We start from the raw sequence: 24,526 nt of genomic DNA, 5'->3' as shown, positions 1-24,526 counted from the left end.
ACCACAACTCATCTGTAAGCTGCCATGCAGAAATCAGACTCAGCATTTTTTGGAGATAATGTTCTTAGATTAAATGATACATGAGAATTACTACATTATTTTTATCTTCAGTATTTGCAAGATGGACTGAAATAAACCCAAAGGCCAATGGTCTGCATTATGGGCCCTTGATTCAAATTTTGAAATGTCAGTGGGACATTGGATTAAATGATACATGAGAATTACTACATTATTTTTATCTTCAGTATTTGCAAGATGGACTGAAATAAACCCAAAGGCCAATGGTCTGCATTATGGGCCCTTGATTCAAATTTTGAAATGTCAGTGGGACATTGCTGCAGGACTAAAATATAAGGTAGCCCTCCATGACTAGCTAATTAAACATAAACATCAAAATGGAATATTATATTTTAACACCAACTGTTTTCTTGAAGGTTTTATCAGAAATGGAGAGTGATGTCCATATCTTGTCAGTATATTAATGATGGAAATATTATTTTCCACTTGCCAAATCAAACTAAAAATAGACACATTCTTATAGAAATGAGATTTAAAAATTATCAGGAAAGTATCATAAGTACATCAATGATTCTAATCTGTTACGTCACTGAGTGTAAACTCTGAAATATACCTATTTTTACCACTTTTTCCCACAACTTCTTTGTTAGATGATCACTGAATGAAACTGATTGATTTGTGAGAGTGTTTTTCCATAGAAAATAGAAAATATATATAAACTTGAAAATGTGAAAAATGCTGTTTTGTGAAAATATATAACAAAAGAATACATGAACTTAAAACAACAACACTTGCTCTTGAATGCATTACAAAGGTCTCACCGCCCCCCCCCAAAAAAAGACTTCTTGCAATAACTTTTCTTTAGTTCTTGAGGACAGTATCAGTAAACATTATGAACATTTTATTGGCAAATAAGAAATATCCCTCTCAAGAACCTCAGATTTTATAATGTAAACATCTAAAATTTTGTATGAACTTATCTGTGAAGAAAATTAAAAAATTTTATTTTAAAGATTTTATTTATTTATTTGACAGAGAGAGAGAGAGACACAGCGAGAGAGGGAACACAAGCCAGGGGAGTGGGAGAGGGAGAAGCAGGCTTCCCGCTGAGCAGGGAGCCCGATCCGGGGCTCGATCCCGGGCTCGATCCCAGGATCCTGGCATCATGACCTGAGCTGAAGGCAGACGCTTAACGACTGAGCCACCCAGTTGCCACAAAAATTTAAAATTTAATAGGGAGTGGGTTAATTATGAATTATAGGCCATGGAAGTTTAGCGTGAACCATACACTTTCTCCTAGCGTTTCTTCCCTGGGCACCCAGTGAGGCCATGCATGCCGATTATACCCGATAGAAAACGCCAGAAAGCCATTATGGGCTTTAGAAAGTAACACTCAATTATTTATGTGATGCGGCACATAGAATCACTGCTGTAACATTAAGATAATTTCAAATTTCTTATGTTGCACATGTTTTAAGTCACTCCCACATAATAGATTCTTTCATTCTATGAGCAATTATATTCTACGCAGTATAGAAAACATATACAGAATATGTAAATAGTCTATACTCCTGAACATTTTTGATAAGAGAAAACAAATGATTGCCTAACTTTTTAATCTCTTCCCTTAGTGCTTGTACATGCTTTTTTTTTTTTTAATTGAAATGGCTGAGAAGGATTTCTTCTATTATTTACATTTTAAAACTGTAATAATCTTAAGGTTTCAATAACCTGAGTCCCATATTCAGGAGAAATTAGTATTTGTACAGAACTTGAAAATTATTTAAAACATTTCACACAAAAAAGGCTCTGAAAAGGGAAGAAACTTAAAACATTGCTAAGCGCACTGGAATGTAGGAATGATACTTAAAATTATTTAATCTTCTACCGCCATCTGGTGGTAACATATGGTATGGCCCAAATGAGATTATTCTGATGGGGCATCACAAATAAATTTCAATTTACAAGCACATTTTCATTGGATTATTTGATTATTTTTGAAAAAGTAAAATTTTCTTTTTTTCTTATTTTTTTTTGAAAAAGTAAAGTTTTCTACTTCAAATATCTTCTTGCTTCCAAGTTCCAGAAAACAGAACAAAAATATTACTTGAGAAATTTCCTTTTTGGTTAACTTATTGCAATACAATTTGAATAAACAAACGGCATTCACATCGTCCAAAAACCATTCCTTTGAGTCATTAAAAGTGTTCTATACTTTGATACGTTGTCTATTAAAGCGAAATCTTAAGCTTAAAAGAAAGTGTTTTGCTTTTGTTTTCATCATGATAGTTGTAAAATCAATAGATGATTAGCTAAATGTTTATTATCTACAACGAAATTTAACCCCATTTTAACTTATTGATCTTCTGGTGGGGCATTTTTCATAATGACTGGATAACAGATACTACTTATCAGACATATGAGTATATTATCATATTATGTGATCCCTCACAACTCTAAGAAACAAATTCAAACACTGGTTGCAAGGAAATCAATGCAAACTTCAAACTTATCAGTATTGTTTTTTTCTATTTGAAAGGTCTCCCCCCACCCATTACCCCACTGGCTCAGCTTTCCAAGTAACATACGGATTCAAAAGAAAATGTATGTAGGGTTCACAGAGGAAACAGGGAGAGACATGGATAATTCACTTTTTCTTTTGCTGCTTTCTGGGTCTTCACTGAGCTCTGCTAAGCTAGGTTTTGTGCCACTGTATCATTATGTGTCCTATGCTGGCTGGTACACAATAATGTGTGGCAGGTCCTGCCTAATACAGGGGCCATTTTGATGACAGCTGGTATGAAAACTGCCAGCGCAGTGGAGTCTTCATTGATAAGATCTCCCAGATTGGATCCTTATGGTCTCAATTTCAGAGCTATTCTGATAAAGATTCCCTCTGTACTTCTGAGTTCCCTCTTGGGGAACTTCTGGATCCATTACATGTTAATCTTGGGCTGTTGAAAATATCAGAATCACTACTCTGATTATTTCCAGAGAAATCATCTAGAGACACAGCAATGCTAATCTCCTGCCTGGTGACACCACCAAAGACATGCTTCAGATCCCAGTGACATGTGAGCAAATGGAACGCTATGCCAAGTGTTGTAAGATTTTCCCAAACTTGCACATTTGTCAAAAGTCTGAATGGCCATCATTATGTTGGTCTATTTCTGGGTTGTACTGTTCCAGTTATCTATGCGTTTACCCATTTGCTAACACTACTTATAATTGAAGCTCTATTCTTAAATATTCTTAAAATCGGGTAGTATTTCTTCAAACATTTTTCTATTTCAAAATTACCATCACTCATCTAGTTCTTTGGTTTTCTATATCATTTTTAGATTCTATGTATCTTAAAAAAAAAAAAAAAAAAACCTCTGATATTTGCATGGGTATTGCATCAAGTCTAAAGATCAGTTTGGGAAAAAGTGACCTCTTATGATGTTGAGTCTTCCATGGTGTTTTTCTCCTTTATATAAGCCTTCTGTGGTATCTGAAATACTTGGTTTTACATTTTTGGAGTTATTTTTATGGTATGTATATAAATATATTCTGATTTTTGGAAATTCTGAGTTCTAATTGTTTATTGCTTGAAATTAGAAATCAAATTAATTGTTAGGTGTTCACACTATATTTTGTAGCCTTCACTTACTTAAATTCACTAGTTTTAAGAAGATTTTTGTATATTCCTGTAATTCTCTACATAGATAATCAGGTCATTTGTGAACAGGAACAGCTTTATTTCTGTCTAATTTCTATGCTTTAATTCATTTTTCTTGTCTATTGCCCTAGCTAGGACTTACAGTACTATGATAAGGAGAAGTGGTAAGACAGATAGTCCTGTCTTGCTCCCAAACCCAGAGGGAAAGTATTTAGTTTTCCACAACTATATATGATTTTCTGGAAATATGTTGTACATGCTTCTTATTGGGTTGAAGAAGTTTCACTGTAAACCTGGATGCTAAGAGTTTTCATCATGAACTGATAGTGACTCTTGTCAATGTTTTTCTGCATCTATTGATAGGATTTTTCTTTTTTAAATTGTTGGATTATATTGATTAATTTTTGAAAACTGAACCAGTCTTACCTGACTGTAAGAATTCCACTTGGCCATGGTACATTCCTTTTATATCTTCCTATATTTTATTTGCTAGTATTTTGTGGAGGATATTGGTGTCTCTGTTATTCAAGAGTAATGTTCTATAATTTTTTGGTAATCTTTTTGGTTTTCATTTTAGAGTAATATTGGCCTCATAAAATATGCTTCAAAATGTTCCTGTATCTTTCAGTTTCTGGATGACATTGAGCAGAATTGGTGTTATTTCTTCGTAAAATTTACCAGTGAAACATGCTATGCCTGGGGATATAGATTTGTTTTCAGAATATCTTTAAGAATAAATTCAATTTCTTCAATGTTTACAAGGTTATTAGTTTATCCATATCATCTTGTGTTTGTCTTGGCAGTTTGTACTTTTTAAATTATTGTTCCATTTCATCTAAGTTGTTGGATTCATATAGGTAGAGTTTTTCACATTATTCCTCTATTATTCTTTTCATGTCTATGGGGTCTTGGTATCACTAGTGTTTTTTGTTACTCTTAGCAGAGGTTTATCAATTTAAGGATCTTTCTAAAGAATCAGTTTTTGGTTTCATTGATTTTCTCTGATTTTGTTTTCAATTTAATTTCTCTCTTAATTATTTATTTCCTTAAGCTTGATTTGGATTCATTTTGCTCTTCTTTCCCACATTTTTAAGTTAAAAGCTTAGGTTGTTGATTTCATACCTCTGTCTTTTCTAATATGATTCATGCATTCCTAGGAATTTTCTTGAAGTACTGCTTTATCTGTGTCTTACAAATTTTGATATTTAGTGTTTTTATTTTAGGTTAGTAAAAATGTTTTCTAATTTCCTTTGGAAGTTTTTCCTTTACCCACAGATTATTTAGGAAGGTGTCACTTAATATCTAATTGACTGGATATTTTCCCGTGATTTCCAGTTTAATCACTTAATACCCAACTGATTGGGTATTTTCCTGTGATTTCCAGTTTAATTTTATTATGGTTGACAACCGTATTTTGAATTATTTCAGTTCTTATAAGTGTGTTAAGGTTTGCTTTGTGGCCTATGATATAGGCAATCTGGCAAATGGTCTACCTGCAGTTATGATGAATGTGTCTTCAGCTATTGTTGGCTGGTATGTTCTATACCAATTAGGTCCTGCTGGTTGCTAATGTTGTTTTGTTCTTTCTTTTCTTAATGATATTCTATCAGTTCTATTGACTACTGAGAGAATATGGTTTTTGGACGAAGGCTAAGAGGAAGATTTGCAGTACATACTTACGGCAGTATCTCAGAGTCCTTCCTTAGAAAGAAATTCAGCTTTCATTCCATCCAAGAGATTTTGTGCCTGTGAACTGACATAGTTCTGAGACTCATCTGAAGCTGATTCTATCCGACAAAGAAATGGAATTGCTTCTCACAATACTGTGGTGGCAGCCAAAACTGAGCTCAGCAGTCTGCCTGTCTGGCAATACAGACAAATAAGAAAAATGACTTGAGCCACAGAATCCTGGAAGTAAGGAAAAGCCACTGCTTTCCAGCAACAGTTGTAAGCAGATGGAAAGGTGGCCAGCAGACTTGAAGTCTTACGTGGCTTCCTCGGGAGCTTCTGTGAATCCCGTTTCTATATCAAAGATGCCCGAAAGCATCACTGGAGCCTTTCTTGCTTTACCTTGTTTCTCCTGACCTTCACTTTCCTAGTCTTTTCAATGGCTATGTGAAAAACTATGTTTCAAACAGACCTGAGATCTTTTTTACATGAGCCCCACCACTTTTTTGGCACGTAATTACGAACAGAAATGTGGGCTCTTTGATCCTACATGTCCTCATCTCTTATACGGTGATAGTAACATTACTCACTCCTTGGGGTTATTATGAAGACACGACACTTGGCACTGCATCTGACATCTATATGCACTTAAGAAATGCAAATTATAGTTATTATTGCAGCACACAAAAATTTCTTTCTGATACAGACCATGAAAACCCTTTAAATTTAGTACTTGTAAGTAGCTTGTGTTTCTAAACACAATGTTTACTAAGAATCTTTGTCAAAACAAAGATAAAAATAGGGAAAGTCTTAATGTAGACCTAACGGATAAAGCCATAAGGATTATCTAAAAGCTAAAATATTTTGTTAGAGAAGTGCATTATCATAGTATGAAAGAACACTAAGTATTTGGAGAGTGCTAAAAGAAAATATATAAAAATATTAGCTGTGGATTATTTTGAGTGTTGGGAAAAAGGTCGACTGTCTATATTTATTCTGCTTTTGTAACTTTTCCACATTTTTTTTTAGATTTTATTTATTTATTTGAGAGAGAGAGAATGAGAGACAGGGAGCATGAGAGGGGGGAGGGTCAGAGGCAGAAGCAGACTCCCTGCTGAGCAGGGAGCCCGATGCGGGACTCGATCCCGGGACTCCAGAATCATGACCCGAGCCGAAGGCAGTCGCCCAACCAGCTGAGCCACCCAGGCGCCCCACTTTTCCACATTTTTTAAAGCAAACATCTGCTACCTATAAAATTGGTTACATTTACTTTTTAAGAATCATATGGGGAGATTATACCATATGCAAGGCTTTTAAAATGCAGTATCAATCTTCATATAGACCCTCTGAGGAGATTGTGCTTATTCCTATTTCATGAATAAGAAAATGAATGTCATAGAAGGTAATAATTTGTCAAAGGTCATGCCTAGACTAAAGATCAGAACTGTAAGGCTTTTTTTAAAAAACAGAGCTCTACGGTATTACCCCCTACCTAGGAGTATAAGCTCAGGTAGATTCCACCAAAATACTGCTCAAGAAACTTATAGGACTTACACTTCCAGGAAGTTGGAGTAGATACACCTTAGCCTATTATTACCACTGTGTACAACTAAAACACCTGGACATTGTATATAAAACAAATGATGGAGAGAAGCTACAGATACCGGGAATTGAGGAATGACATGGTGAATTCCTGGGCTTTCTTTTTTGGAGGGCGGCAGTGGAAGAGGATTTATATATTCCAGACTTTGAATTAAAGAAGGCTGCAAGCTGGAAACTCCAATAGGGCACACACGTGCACACACACACACACACAAAACCACCACACCCCCAAATATAGACAAACAAACAAAAAAAACCTCACCAACATTAATAGAAGCCTCCTCTCTCACACCAAAGGACCAGGAAAGGGGCTACCTGGAAATACACAAAGCTTTTAGACAATAACCACTTGACTACAATAAAGAAACAGAAGAATGAAGTAGGGGATATCATTATAGGCCCTGCAAACATTAAAATGACAATAAGGGAATACTGTAAACAAATTTACACAATTAAATTTGACAACAAAGATGACATGGACCAATTCCTTGAAAAACAAAAACATCCACAACTCACCCAATGGAGAATAGATACTTGAATAATTTATATAACTATTAAGGAAATTAATTTGTTATTTATTCATCCCTTCCCCCCCTAAATCCTCTAGAATTACAGGATTTTAAAGAAGAATTAACACCAATGATACACAGTCTCTCTGGAACACAGAAGACAAAGGAACACTTCAAAATTCATTTTATGAAGCTAGTATTACCCTGGTAAGCCAAAAACAGACAAAGATTGTACACAAAATTAAAACTATGGGCCAATACCCCTCATAAAAATAGATTAAAAAATCCTTAATAAATATTAGCAATAGATTTCAGCAGTATATAAAAATAATTATAAATCATGACCAAATAGGTTTACGCCAGGCTGGTTCAATATTTGGAAATCAAACACTATAATTCACCACATGAACAGACCAAAGAAGAAAATTCATATGTTCATACCAATTGATGCAGAAAAACATTTGTTTTCAAGATTCAACTTGCATTCATGGTTTAAAAAAAAAAAAAAAACTCTTAGGAAAATCAGAACAGAAGGGAATTTCATCAACATGATAAAGATCTACGTATTATTTGGTTCCATATGAAATATATAGAATAGGCAAATATACAGAGACAGAAAGTAGAGATTACCAGGTGTTGGAGAGAGTAGAAAATTGTTTCTTAACAGTCATAGGGTTTCTGTTTGGGATGATGGAAATGTTTTGCAAGTAGCTAGTGATGATGGTTGTAGAACATTGTGAATCTAATTAATGCCACTGAACTGCATACCGAAAAGTAGTTAACATGTAAATTTTCTGATGTATATATAATTTAAAAATCAATTGTCTTTCTGTCCACTATCAGTGAACATGTAGATGTTGAAATCAAAAATACAATATCATTTGCAATCATTCAATAAGTGAAATATTTAGGTGTGAATCTAACAAAACATACAGGCCTTATATATTAAAAACTGTACAATACTAATGAAAGAAATCACGGATGATCTAAATAAATGGAGAGACACAGTGTGCATGGATTAGAAGAGGCAACATTATAAGGATGACAATTTCTCCAAATTGACATATAAATTTAATATAAATTAATGACATATAATCAAAATCTCAGCATGAATTTTTGTAACTAAGAACTAGATTATTCCAAAATGTATAAAGAAATGCAAAGGAACTAGAACATATAAAATGATTTTGAAATAGAATAAAGTGGGAGGAATCAGTTTACCAAATTGTGTTATTGGCAGAAGAGTAGACACACAGATCAGTAGAACACAACTGAGGAATAATAAATAAACAAATATGCCAACTGATGTTCTTTTGAAAGAACAACATCAATTCAATGGAGAAAAGATGCCTATTCAACAAATGCTGCTGGAGAAATTGGAAAATGCTAGAGAATATGAAAAATAATTAAGTCTTACTCTTTATACAAAAATTAACTAGAAATAGATCATGTGCATTAGATATAAATAGTAAAACTAGAAAATATAAATGCCAAAGTCAAAACTATAAAATTTTTAGAAAAAGCATAAGAGAAAATCTTTGGAATTTAGGTTTAGGCAATAAGTTCCTAGACCTGGCACTAACGCCTAATTCATTAAGTAAAAGAAAAACTTGATAAATTTGACTTTATCAAAATTAACACTGTTCTGTGAAAATCCCTGTTAAGAGCTATAGTCTAGGAGGACATAGGTGCAAACCACATATCCAACAAAAGGCTAGCGTCCAGGAAAAAATAAACATGTATCAAAAATTCACCAGTAAAAAAAAATAAGATCTAATTAGACAATGGACAAAATACATGAAAAGATACTTCACTGTAAAGATTACACGTATGAGAATAAGTTCATGAGAAGATCTTCAGCATCATTTGCTATAGGGAAATGCAAATTAAAACCACAGTCAGTTGGGGTAACTGGGCAATGGGCATTAAGGAGGGCACGTGATGTGGATGAACACTAGGTGTTATACGGAGCTAATGAATCACTGAAATCTATATCTGAAACTAATGATATACTGTATGTTGGCTAATTGAATTTAAATTTTAAAAAGTCAAAAAAGCAAAAGAAAAAAAGAAAGAAAACCGCAATGAATGTCGCCACACTCCCTATGTGAATGTCTGTAATAAAAACTGGTGATTCTACCAAGCACTGTAATAATGTAGAGTATCTGGATCATCCATACATCACTGGTTGATACATAAAATGGTATAGTCAATCTGGAAAACTGATAGTTTCTTATAAAAGTTAACATTCAACTACCACATGATCCAGTAATTGCACTCTTGGACATTTATCCCACAGAAATTAAGACTTAGTTCACATAAAACCTGTACATAAATATATGCAGCAGTTTTATTCATAATAGTCAAAAACTGGAAGTAACAACCTGGATGGCTTTATGTGCAGGAATGTTTAAACAAACTGGTACATCCATATGATGGAATACTACTAAGCAATAAAATGTATGAACAATTGATATCCAAGAAAATTTGGAAGGATTTCCAGAGAATTATGCTGAGTTAAAAAAAATGCCAATCCTAAATGGTTACATACAGTGTAATTCCATTTATATAACATCATTAAATGACAACATTTTGGATATGGAGAAAAGATCAGTGCTTGTCTGGGGTTAAGGAAGACTGGGGAAGGAAGTTGGTAGGGCTATGATTGGACTACATGAGGAATCCTCCTGGTGAAGGAAATGTTCTCTCTCTTGACTATCTCTGTCAAAATCCTCGGTGTGATGTGGTGCTACAGTTTTGCTATATTTTACCAATGGGGGGAAGCTGGGTAGCAGAGCGTACAGGAGGTCATGTTACCAAGGGAATAAAGTTCACCTTTCTTCCTCATAATTCAATGTTCACACTAATACTCAAATACCATTTAAGACGCATCTCAACCTATTCAGCCATCGAAATGGGCTAGATTTGATTCTCTCAAATGCTTGGCAGAGTTTTAGGCAACACTTGGGATCTATGTAAATAGAATGGTTACTTTTTATTGTTTTTGTTTTTTGTTTGTTTTTGTTTTGTTTTGTTTTGTTTTTTTGGTTACTTTTTACAAAATCCTACCCTGGCTACTGAATCACTGTATAGGTGGTAAGAAACAAAAACCCTCCTCAGTTTTCCAGCACCTTTCATTTTTATTGTTGTGATGTACCCTTTGCCACTGCTTTGGTATGTGCCCTCCCTTCTTGTACTACTTCCTTTTCTGGTCCCATTTTTTTTTTTTTCTGTCACCATTTCTGGTCCTGTGAACATCTTGGTGTACCAGAAAATTTCAGTATCTTTACTTGTGCCATCGATGCTTCCTACAAAAATGCTTAAACTATGTGACAGTATCCACCCTTTATCATTTTGAGTAACTACCTATCCTGACCTACACCTGATCCCTCCATTCAATTCTCATAGCAAACATCCAGCTGAAAACTAAGCCAGGCATGAGCCAATTAGTTTCTGAGAAACTCAGGTTTCTACCCTTCCATGAGGCTTTTACTGAACACCCTAGCTGGAAGTATGATACCTTTCATTCAAAACTCTGTAACAATGTTTGTAGCCTTCGCTGAATCTTTAACTTGCCTAAAATCAGAATGTTATTTGCATAAATGTAGAAACAAACATGTATCTGATCTTTCCATGTAACCTATGATTTGTTGATACTTAAGACCAAATCTTACATTTCATTTTATCCCTCACAGTACTTTACATATAAGCATCAGATCAAATATTTGATTGTTTATTGCTCGTTCTCTGAGAAGACTTGTGTATCCCAGGTTAGTGCCCACAAACACCTGGAATCAGGAGCTTGAATTCCCTCTAGCTTATATTTTGGCAAATCCAATCCATCCTGAACATTTACGGAGATGTAAAACATAGTTTCAAATATAGGAAATACATTCATCTCTTAACACCAGTAATACAGTTCCAGTGATTTTATCTTAAATAACACAATTATTCAAAGCTAGTGCCTTTTCATTCTGGAATACTTTCCATATATAAAGACCACAATAATTGCTCAAATAATATAGGTAAAATAAAATAAGGGAGATAGTAAGAGAACTTCCTTACAAATATTAAGCAAATTTTGGGGGGTAAAATACCACTTAGGTCATTAGTGCCTCAGACTGGATCAGAATAAGAAATAGTTAGGCAAAGAAAGTCTTCATTTATGAGAAAGAAAATAATTGATAATTATCTGTTAATAATAGTTTGTACTGATGAAATTTTTATGATTCAAGAATTAACATACTGGTGGGTGGGAGGATGGGTGAAATATGTGATGGGGATTAAGGAAGTGCACTTGGCATAATGAGCACTGAGTAATGTACAGAATTGCTGAATCACTATATTATAGACCTGAAGCTAATATAACACTACATGTTAACTATACTGGAATAAAATAAAAAACTTAATAAAAAATGTTTAAAAGAATGGACATATTATGGATTAAATTTGCAACCATAGTAACTCAGTAAAGGTTCACCCTTGCATACCTAGCAAATAGAAATATGATCAAAAGCTGGACAGGTCCACTTAGAGAGATTTCAAACAGATTCTTAATTTGGGGAATTATTGTTATTTCTGTAAGTAATGTAGAGACTTTTATATAAAATGGACCACACTGGTAAGCAGTTAATATTGTTTTATAATGCAGATTATTTGAGAGTTCTAAAGAAACTTGAAAAAAATGCCGGTTATACCATAGTTAGTTTTGAAACATAGTTTCACTAAAAGTTCAGAATTTAAAGTCATAGGTGAGTTCTCTTCCTCTCTGTCTCTCTCTTTCTAAAAATAGTTAAGAACTTAGACAACGACCTAATATTTCATTTATACCTTTCCTTTGTATTTTCAATTACTCTGCTTACAATTACTATTAATTTTATGTAGTTAAACAAATATAATAATGAAGTGTCACCTACTGAATAAATCAAGTTTATATGGTAATTGATTTTTCTGGATTACTTGTGCTTACTTACTTTTGACAGAGGCTGGTTTTGTTTTTTCATTTGTTTTCTCATTTTCATATTATTGATTAAGATTGCTGGAAAAATTGAAATTGTGGCTATAGTTTTATAGTGTTAATTAATTTGATTTATGCATGGATTACACTTTGAATAATTACATTATGACAAAGCCACACTAATATAAATAAATCACTTTTATTTGAATATACTACTTTTAGTGGTTCTATTAAGTAAACCTCTCATTCCTTAAAAAATATTTCTGATTAGAACAAAATCAGTACCATAATTTTTCACTCTTTCCTATACACAACAAGATATTGCACACTTTTTTTTTTTACTATTATGAGGATCAAGCTGAAGGAAAAAAAAAAACCTAAAAATCCAGCAAGGATGATCCCAGGCCCTAATACTTAATGTTTTAATAAATGGCCCAATAAAAAAAATAAAAATAAATGGCCCAATAAAAGAGTAAACATTTTCCTTAGTATCAGATGAACTTCACAAATTCTAGGTTATAGTAAAGTCACCTTCAGAAGTTTTCTGATACATGTATGAAATGGCAATAAGGAAGAAAGCTTGGAATGACAAAATCAGGACTGAGTATCTGTATAATAAAAAATGACTATGAAAACAGAAAGAGAGGTCTGTTTGGCAATTTGCAAGTATAACAGGAAAAAGCCAAGAATCCTATTATTTATTAAACAAAGACCTACTAATGGAATCGGAAAAAAAGTGATGATCTGGGCATGAAAAAATAGTGAGATAAAAGTTATGAAATTTTAGTTTTCTAGTTATAGTTAGGCATTTATTTTATTCCAGATTAAATAAACTCTACAAGTAACTCTAGGAATAAATTCTATAAACAGTTTTAGAAAACAAACTCTGAACACCACTTAGAATAAAAAAAAAAAGGTAACAAATAAAGGTCTAAATGAGGAAAATAAGGAATTCATTTTCTTTTTAGCAATAAATAGAGTTTATTTTTTGGGGCGCCTGGGTGGCTCAGTTGGTTAAGCGACTGCCTTCGGCTCAGGTCATGATCCTGGAGTTCCGGGATCGAGTCCCGCATCGGGCTCCCTGCTCAGCGGGGGGTCTGCTTCTCCCTCTGACCCTCCTCCCACTCATGCTCTCTGTCTCTCATTCTCTGTCTCTCAAATAAATAAATAAAATCTTTAAAAAAAATAGAGTTTATTTTTCAAGTATAGGAAAAATGTTGTGCTACAAAAAGTTTACAGACAAATTAAGAAACTACTGGGGAAAAAGGAGGTTTAGGCAACAATATGTGGAATATACATTAATACTGAACTTTAGAATACTTTTTCCAGAAAATATAAATTTTTCTGCATTCTATGGGGTTATTGAAAATGCTACGGAATCAAATGATGTGTATACTGTGAGTGAGGAACTTTGCTTTAACCTCTGAGGAGGGGGATATTATCATTGAAGCTTATCCTGATATACTTTTCAACCAAGACAAATGGAAAAACAATTATATATATAAATGATGAAAGAGAATGAGTGTCAATTTAGATATCTAAAGCCAGAGACTAGATCTTTAAAAAATAAAAATGTTATTTTCAGAAAAAAATTAATTTGACAGAATTTAACTTCTGTAGGCAGATATTAGAGGGTACCCATAGAACTAATTATAAAATACATATGGAAATGCAAAGAACCACAAATAACCAAGATATTTAATAAGAACAAACTGGGAGGGATTATTCTACTAAATATGAAGAATTATAATAAAACTATAATAATGAAGAGAAATAGATGAAATAAAATAGATAAAATAGAAAAATAGATGAAATAAAACAGATGAAATAAAATGAACACAGAAATAGACTGATGTCTTTACGGAAAGTTAACTTCCTGCAGAACAGAGGGGCTCTTCAAAGTGAAGAGCAAAGTATGGACTTCTTTAAAAATGATGCTAGAACAATAGGACAGACACATGAAAACAAACAAAAAAACCCAAGAAACCTGAAACTTGATCTTTATCTTAAACCATGTTGAACAAAAAGAAAAAAAATCTAACATGTAAAAGCCACGAACAAGAGTGCTTTTAGAATATAAGGTAAAATCTAGTCCTCTTCCTCATTTCTTTATCCATTTTCCTTACTTTTCCATTTCTTCCTTTCATCCCCTTGTCCTTCCCTTCCTGAACAAATATGTCCAAAGCCATTAGGTGGGGCAGAAGATGGTGTCTGTATGAGTGTGTGTGTGTATGTGTGTGTGTGTGTAGGAGGGATGTGGATCACCTAAATAAGGGTGTTGAAACAACCCACATGAGAATGCCTATGCAGGGGGTTTGTGGGTGAGTGCAGAGTGCTGTGTCAGTGTTGAGTGATAAATACATAGGCATAAGGCGGCAGCCCAGCATAGTTTAGTAAGGGCTACTGTAAAGGAAAGTAGCCTGGCACTGGCTCTGAAAGCCTGAGCAGAGTCAGACTGTCCATGCAGGGGTGCAGGCAGTATGGCCAGGTGCAGGGTGTTGGATCTCTGGGAAGGTGAAAAGGACACCAGTGTAGGAAGGCAGTTTATTGGAGCCTAAGTGGAATAAAGAAGATACTCATGTGAGACAGTGATCTGTCATGGGGTGTTGGAATTCAAGAAAGGAAATCCAACATGGAATGCAAGAATCCAAGAAGGTTGAGGAGAGTGCCTTTGTAGAATGACCTAGAGCAGAGTTGGAGGTAGGTGGATCCAACTGCTATGGAGTGTTGGCTCACAGACAGGGTGAGAGGGACAGTTCATTGGAAGTCAGCCCAGGTTAAGAAAGGTAGCACCTAAGCAATGTGAGGAAAGAATCCATGAAGGAAGGATGACCCAACTTGGGGTATTGGAACCCAAGCAAAGTGAAGAGGGCATTCAAAAGGGAGGGCATCATAGTGCATTGTCAGAGGACATCAGAACATGCACAGGCCACGTGGACAGCTTGGTGTGGTGGCCTGTTGTAGGTTGCCAGAGCCTTAGTGAGCTGAAAAAGGCATCTTTGGGGAATGGGGGAAGGGGCAAGGGCAGCAAGGGGATACTGAATAAATAGAGATGGATTAATTGAATAAGTAAATATATTAAAGATACTGTGAGCCAGGCATTTTATCTGGGATAAGGGAGTTACATATATGAAAAGGGAAAAACAAGAATAAACTCTGCTGTGTTGCATTAGAATTAATCAGCGTGAGCTCATGATGTACAATATGCATCAATCAATATAGAAATAAACACATATGTTAATGTATGTGCCTACACATGTACATATTTGTATGAATATGTAGATTCCCTTGTTCTGTCCACTTAGAGGGCCTGAGAACAGTGATACCCCCAAAACAATGAACACACCTATCATCCAGACACTGGTTTCTAAATTTGATTTGGCACACTAAAAAGAAACAGGGCTTCTAAGAGAAATGACTGATACCTGGGTTAGGGCAGAGAAAGTATAAAATGGGCCTGGAAATTTTGCACCAGAAAATAAAGTGCTCAAAGAAAGATGGAATCTTGTATAAATGACACAGAACTCATTTGAAGAAGCTTCTTTTTTTTTTTTTTTTTTTTTTTTTTTAGGATTTTATTTATTTGACAGAGAGAGACACAGTGAGAGAGGGAACACAAGCAGAGGGAGTGGGAGAGGGAGAAGCAGCTTCCCACGGAGGAGGGAGCCCGATGCAGGGCTCTATCCCAGGACCCTGGGACCCTAACCTGAGCCAAAGGCAGACGCTTAACGACTGAGCCACCCAGGCACCCTGAAGAAGATTCTACTATTTATAATTCCCATCAACCTCATTGTTACCAAGGGAGCCCAGTTAGTGCATCTCCTGCCATTAGCCCTGACCTACAGAGAACAGTCCACATAGTGATGTTGGTGCCTCTCTTCACAAAGAATTTCTTTTTGATTTCATAAACGAAATGTTTCCCCGTCTCTCTCACAGAACACAGTCATATGGTAAGTTTTCCAATCTAATGTAGTATATCCATATATCCACTCTAGCATATCTGATTCTCTGAGCTTTTTGATTCCTTCTTCTACCACTTGCCATAGCACTTTGGGAATTTTACCTTGTGTAATGAGTCCAACTATTTGTTCATGCTTCTAGTAGCCATCCTAAGGGCATGTTAGCACCAGCTCTAATTGTCCTTCCTGGGACGTCAAATTGCATATCGATAAACTCTCCCTTAGCCAACTTCATTTTCCACACATCTTCTCTTGATTCAGCACCCTCATAGTCCAGCCCCATATGTATTTTTCTGGCTCCTATGAATGCACATTGGCTCTAGGACGACACTGGCTAGGTTATGTTCAACTTAACCCTGTTTATTGGTTTAAGTATTGAGAATAGTTTCTGGGAATAGGAAGCATTTTTTATCTTCAAAGAAGAGGCCTTTGCCTTATCTTCCAGAAAGATGGCATGTTAGCCTTTGAGAGTGAGAGTGAGATGTACATCATACCTATAGAGAAATTGTGTTTTCAGGAAAATCTGGAAACTCAAGATTTTCAAGTGAATCAACCAAGATGTTCCCAATCCCATGCCTTACTCCCCCACTCCTCAATCAGGCCCCTGACCTTAGTGAGGTAGATCTGCCAAGACTAAGAACGCAAGCTTCTTGGATTCCTGATTTTCCTATGATTGAGCCCTAGGGCTAGTCTTCAGCTCTTTCTGCTGAGTACAGGAGAGAGTCTCTTTATAGCTCTCAAGTAAGCCTTCTGCTTTTCACACTCCAGTTGTCTTCCTCCAAAGCATTTATTGCAATATTTACTGCAGAATTCACTGCAACAACAATCTAATTCCATTTTCCTTTTAAATAAGGTTCCTGCCTCTAATGCAACTCAACTGCATATGTTGCCTCAGCCCGTACAACTTCTTCTACCATTATGTGGACTTAGTTCAGTGACAATTTGAACAACTGTAATGCTCCTATATACTGAACTAGGAATATAACTATGAACTAGGACACGGAGACTATGGGGACAATGAACATGACCAACAACCAGTGGCAGTGTCCTCATTGCCAACTGAATGGCAATGGTCTAGCTCCAAAATCCTAGTTTAGATCAGTCTGCTTTCTTGTACCCCTCTTAACACTAACTCTAATAGGTTAGGTTTCCTGGGATGTAGACTCTGTGAAGGACATTCATGCAGGCACTTCCTGGGGAGTCTTTTTTAGGAAGAATACCTGTAAAAATACCTGAAAACAGGATTTGGAAGAGTTGAGAGGCTGGTCATAATAAAAGTCTTAGTCCCACAGGGAACCCTGGAGCTGGGATGGTTATACAGAGTTACTCCAAGTTAGGGTAATCGGGACATTTATACCCCACCCTGAATGATCACTGGATTCAGGTTGCTCCAGGAAGTGAGCATAAGCTTGAGCAAGGCAGCTCTATTCAGTTAATGTCAACCATAAATAGAGAACTCAGCAGAGAGCCTTCAGCCATCAACACCCTCAAGAGCTGGGACAATGAATTCTGCCATACCACACTACTATCGAAAGGTATAAATGACTGGGCAAGTTCCTTTCACTTAATGCTTTGGACCACTGGAAGTTTAATGCTGTCCTTTATCAAATACATGTGTGAAGTTAGAGCTGACTACCACATGAAGATTGGGTATCATAACACTGCTATGGTAGTCAATTAGTTTTTTGAACTGTTGAAAGAAAGTGACCATTTCTTTTCCTCCAAGGTAAAATCCTCCGGTTGACATTACACTGTTTCTCTGAAAGGGCTTCCACAAGTAGTCATGCAGAGGTTTGATTTAATTTGTTCAGTCCCAGGAAAATTGTACCTTTGGGAAACCTATTTGGCAAGAACAATTTAGATTAATATCCTACTTTGGAATTAGCTTCTGAAAGTAAAAGTGATAGCCTGAACTACATTCCAATAATTTCAGAGTTTCATATTAAAATACAGACTATTCTCGGGCGCCTGGGTGGCTCAGTTGGTTAAGCGACTGCCTTCGGCTCGGGTCATGATCCTGGAGTCCCTGGATCGAGTCCCGCATCAGGCTCCCTGCTCGGCAGGGAGTCTGCTTCTCCCTCTGACCCTCCTCCCTCTCATGCTCTCTGTCTCTCATTCTCCCTGTCTCAAATAAATAAATAAAATATTTAAATAAAATAAAATACAGACTATTCTCTAAATTAAAGCAATATGAAAATTGTTTAATAGTTTTTATTTTGCCTTCTCAATTAATATTAATACAGTTGACCCTTGAACCATGTGGCGGCTACAGGTGCTGACTCCCTGCATAGCCAAAAATTCATGTACAACTTTTGACTCCCCCAAAACTTAATATTAACAGCCTACAGTTGACTGAAAGCCTTAGCACTAACAGTATGAGTTGACTAACACATATTTTATAAATTATATGTATTATATGCTGTATTCTTAAAGTAAGCTAGAGAAAAGAAAATGTTTATTGAGAAAGTCATAGGAAGAGAAAATACATTTATAGTACTATATTGTATTTATTGAAAACAATTTACATATAAGTAGACCCACACAGTTTAAATATGTGTTGTTCAAGGGTCAACTGTATTTAAAAACATTTTCTTCATTTTAAGTAAACTCTACTCCACACATGGGGCTCGAGCTCAAGACCCTGAGAGCAAGAGTCAGAGGTTCCCCTGACTGAGCCAGCCAGGTGCCCCTTAAGGGTCTACTTTATTAATTAAAAGCTGTAACTGGAATTGATTGAACTGAAGTGGTATAATAGGAAGTTAAATATGATATTGCAATGACAAATTTCTATAATGTATTGAAAGTGATGATCATAAATATATATATTAAAGATTATCCAGGGGCGCCTGGGTGGCTTGGTTGTTGGGCGTCTGCCTTCAGCTCGGGTCATGATTCCAGGGTCCTGGGATCGAGCCCCGCATCGGGCTCCCTGCTCTGCGGGGAGGCCTGCTTCTCCTTTTCCCACTACCCCTGCTTGTGCTCTCTCTCTCTCTGTCAAATAAATAAATAAAATCTTAAAAAAAATAAAAAATAAATAAAAACTATCCAAACATCCTATCTTTGGAAATACCAATATATTTTTTTGCCAGTGAAGGCAAATGAGTTTTGTAATGTATGTCACTAACCAATAAACACAACCAAATTCTGACTGATAGGATTGTTCACAAGAAAAAGATGTAATATTCCTGTGATAAAATTATGAAAATTTTGAAATAATTAAATATTTCTATTTTTCAAATAGTACTTTTATACAATAAAACTCTTTTCACTATTCTCTTCAGTATTCTTATACAGTAAAAATATTTAATTATATTTCTGGAAAACACACAGTGAGATAAAATATTACACATCTACCAAAATCACTATAATGAAGTCCTGACAATATCAAGTTTTGGTGAATATCTAAAGTAATAGGAACTTTCATATCCTGCTAGTGTAAATATAATTGCTATATCTTTTTGAAATTACTTAGGCATCATATATTAACGGTGATATATACTTTATGAGCCCAAAATTCCACTCTCAGGGGTAGTCACACAAGAAGTGGGTATGTATGTGAACTAAGAGAAGTGTGCAAGGTTATATACATAATGAAAGCAGTCATAGAAAGAATCAGAGTCTATGATTTCTAGCATCCAATGATGCAATGTATGAATTTCAAAGATTTGGAGAATGCAAAATAATGATAGAAAAAGTGAACATATGGTGGAATCTAAAATAAGCTTATAATGAAAAATTTAGGATCTCAGAGTAAAAAGAAGCACTCTTTAAGTATTTGAAGGATTATCAAATAGAGAGTTTTAAAAGATGGAATATAAAGTAAATCCAATAAACCATAAAACCCCTATGCCTGACTTCAACTCTCACTGTGATATTTGCAAAACGTCCCTGCCTGACACCTGACCTCCATTTGGGCCCTTCCAGTCCAATAACCATGTTTTTGTAGCTCTGAACTCCCAAAGAGCTGATCGTGATGTATTCTTAACACGATTTGGGAAGCACTGCTCATAACTGTGACAGTTCTCCCTTCTGCAAAATCACATATGGGATTCCTTGGTAGGAATTCATTAAGGAGAAGCTTTCTCTATTTGAAAATCAGTCTGACAAAGAAGTTTTAGGAGTCAGTTAACTTTAGAGAGGAGGCAAAACGTTGTAGCGATCACAATATTATATATTTAACTCTTCATCACAGTCAGGCAAGGAGCAATCTGCAGTCCCCCCATCCTCTCTGGTTCCAGCATAAATGTACTCCTCTCACCAAGCAAACATCCCGAAGATCTGGCGGTCCAACTCGTGCTAATGTCACTTTGGCCAAGAATTATTTATCCTCGTCCAGCAGGACGTGAATATGACTTGGAGAGATTCGCTTACCTGAAGGAAGAGTCTAGGGTAGCTGATTTGGGAGCCCTAGAATCTAACCCATGGGAAATCAAGTTCTCTCAGTTTTATAGACCAAGTCCAGCCTGTTGTCTGTTTGTAAATCTCAGGCAGCTTTGTGACTGCAACAGTCTTCAGGGCCCACATTTGGTTATATGGTATTGGCTTCCCATAAAACTGCTTTCACTGTTTGCACTTTGATTGAAAGTTCATTGGTTTATATTGAAGGCTGCTCTAAAAAAACAGTCCTATAAAATTCACGAAAAGATGATGAGAATATTTCTCCTTCAATCACACAGTTTCTTTTCCCCTTAGCCCCTCACTTCAGTTAGGGCATCTTGAGATTAATTTCCCTCTGGTGTAAGTACAAAGAACAGCTTTAATTATTGCGAGCAAGTAGTAGTTGTTGTTTGTTTACTTTTTTATCTCATGGACACAGTTATTTGGATAACTGAAAGGTTTCTCTTTCTATGCTAGCTAGTAATCATAGGGCCCAACTAATAGTTCACATACAGTCATGGCTAGGCCATAATGGCAGGCACAGGTGTTTTTGTATTTGTTTGTTTGTTTGTTTTACTCTCTTTTAATCCACACTTTCTTTTTTTCTGTCTTTTTGCCTACAATTAAAGATATGCCAGGGAACCTGGGTGGCTCAGTCGTTAAGCGTCTGCCTTCGGCTCAGGTCATGATCCCAGGGTCCTGGGATCGAGCCCCGCATCGGGCTCCCTGCTCAGCGGGAAGCCTGCTTCTCCCTCTCCCACTCCTCCAGCTTGTGTTCCCTCTCTCACTGTCTCTCTGTCAGATAAATAAATTAAAAAAAAAAAAGCAGTTTGTTAAAAAAAAAAAAAAAGATATGCCACCCTCTACGAATTTCTATAAGCCACTATCCTAAGAAAAGGAAAACATAATTAAATAAATAACATTCCTTTGTTCTTCCGTGTGTTTTTCATGCTCATTGCATTACTTGTTTAAAAGCTGAAAATAAAACAAATTATATATCTTATGATTCAAAGTAAAATTTAAAATAGAAATGAACCTTTTATATACTTACAAGCCAACATTTACAAAAAATACATAGCATTTACTAAATATTTATGCTGTGTAAAATATTCCAAAATGAATACAAAATCATCAGATTTTCTAATTCATTTTAGAAAGCTCACCTATTACAAACCTGAACACCTGATGATGTGGCACAATAAGTAACATGATAGCACCAAATATAGGAATAATGGAACCTCAGCAACTCTCAGGCTGGAGGAAAACACAGACAAAAGCAAGAACACAGATGAATTTAAAAATAAAATCACAGACATATAGTTAATTGTGAGTATTCTTCCAATCTGTGTTAGAAGCAGATGATAAGCTTTCCTTTCTGGTTTTCCTTAACCAGTAAAATTATTTAAAACGATTATATATATATATGATAATCTTAAACAAAATTCCAGTAAATTTCCCAAATTGAAAATTAGCCAGTCTATATCTTCTGTAAATAGCACAGTGAATTTAGAGAGTAGTAATAGAAGTAAAATCAATTTATTAATAAATAAAATCACAACAAATGAAAAGGAAAATAGTACATTGTCCTGACCCAACTTTCAATAGAAAAAAGTAAAATTAAAAAGTTGTAAATCTGTGGTATTTTTTTGCTCTTCTTTGAAACACATCAATGTTACATATATTTTAAGCAAAAGATTCAACATAGCCAATGAGGAATTTAATTTGAAAAAAATTATAGAACAATTTTAATAAAAACAGGAAAAGTAATAATTTGATGTGATTTTTGCATTAGAAAGGTATTAGAAAGCAGATATAACAACATTTTCTTTTTTTAATGATTTATTTATTTATTTATTTTAGAGACAGAAAGAGATAGAGAGTGAGCACACAGAGAGGGAGAAGCAGACTCCCTACTGAGCAAGGAGCCAGATGCGGGGCTCAATCCCAGGACCCCAGGATCATGACCTGAGCTAAAGGCAGATGCTTAACCGACTGAGCCACCAAGGCGCCCAACACTTTTTTTTTTTTTTAAGATTTTATTTATTTATTTGACACAGAGAGAGACAGCGAGAGAGGGAACACAAGCAGGGGGACTGACAGAGGGAGAAGCAGGCCTCCCGCTGAGCAGAGAGCCTGATGCGGGGCTCGATCCCAGGACCCCGGGATCACGACCTGAGCCGAAGGCAGACGCTTAACGACTGAACCACCCAGGCGCCCCCACCCAATACTTTCTTATTTAAAAATTAATGATGGCACTGGATCTTATACCCAAACAATGAATCATGGAACACTACATCAAAAACTAATGATGTAATGTATGGTGATTAACTTAACATAATTAAAAAATAAATAAATAAAAATTAATAACTTTTTTTTAAAGATTGAAATATTTCTTTCTGAGAAATTAGTAATTCAAGAAGAAATAGAGTACTCAAAGTGTATGCATACAATAAATATGGCATTCATAAATTAATTCTGTTAAATAATTGTATCCAAAAATGGCACTATGACAATTTTCTCATACTTTCAAAGTGTTGATCATTTTCGTGTCAAATAATATAGTGCAACATAAATAAAAAGGTGAAATGCTCTGCAATTAATTTTATGATCATAAATCCCAAATAGCAAAGCCTGATAATATAATTTAATATAATATAATCTGTAACATTATAACTGATAATATAATACAATAAGTAATATTATAAATTCATCTCATATATGAGCATTCAGGCAAGTAGTATCAGAAATAATACTAGCAACCTAATCCAGCAGTATACTAAACAGATAGTTTACTCTCATCAAATAAGGCTTATTCTAGCGTAGTTATAAAGCCAATTGGTATAATCAACTATATCAATAATTCAACAGAAATAATTAACAGACTATAACTAATAAAATCCATCTTGATAGACGTTTAAAAATAAATTTGTACAATTTAACTTTATTCATTCCAAAATATTTTATAAATAACAAATAAAAGGTACTGTTTGTCATGATAAATATATCTAATCAAAACATCATTCATATCACTAAATATATTTCTATTAGATTCTGAAAATTTACCACAATTAACAATAACATTAATGTATATTTAAATATATTTAAGATAAACATATATTTGTTTCTCAAAAGGTGAAGACTGTATAAACCTAATAAAATATTCTCATGGACATTTTCAGTTAACTTATTTTCATTATAATGTTATTTTAATGTAGCAAATTTAAAAGTACTTGTAAACTAATTCTGACTCTTTTAGAAATGCAAAATCCAAGTAAATGGAATACCAAGTAACAAAATGTAAGATATCACCACCAATTTCATGTGAAAGACAGTATTAGTTTGATGAAACATAAACATCTTTAAACATAAGTAGGAGTAGCCACTATGGCAAAATTTCTTCAAAGTTCAGCACTTCCGTATAAACACCTGCTAAGATTATTTGAATCATTCATTATTATTCTGTACCTTTTCCAGGCCAAAAAAAATTTTTTTATAAAAATTTTATTTATTTATTTGACAGAGGGAGACACAGCTAGAGAGGGATCACAAGCAGGGGGAGTGGGAGAGGGAGAAGCAGGCTTCCCGCCGAGCAGAGAGCCCGATGTGGGGCTCCATCCCAGGACACTGGGATCATGACCTGAGCTGAAGGCAGACGCTTAACGACTGAGCCACCCAGGCGCCCAGGCCAAAAAATTTTTAAAAACATCACTGATGTAGTATATCAACCTTTCTTTTCCCATGAGTCACTGGTAATTACATAGTACATTACTATGTC

The sequence above is a fragment of the Mirounga angustirostris genome, unplaced genomic scaffold, assembly GCF_029215605.1.
Source record: "Mirounga angustirostris isolate CCGP_5_RB_7025 unplaced genomic scaffold, mMirAng1.0.hap1 SCAF_3, whole genome shotgun sequence".
NCBI classification, from domain to species: Eukaryota; Metazoa; Chordata; class Mammalia; order Carnivora; family Phocidae; genus Mirounga; species Mirounga angustirostris.
Note: the sequence above shows the minus strand (reverse complement) of the source record.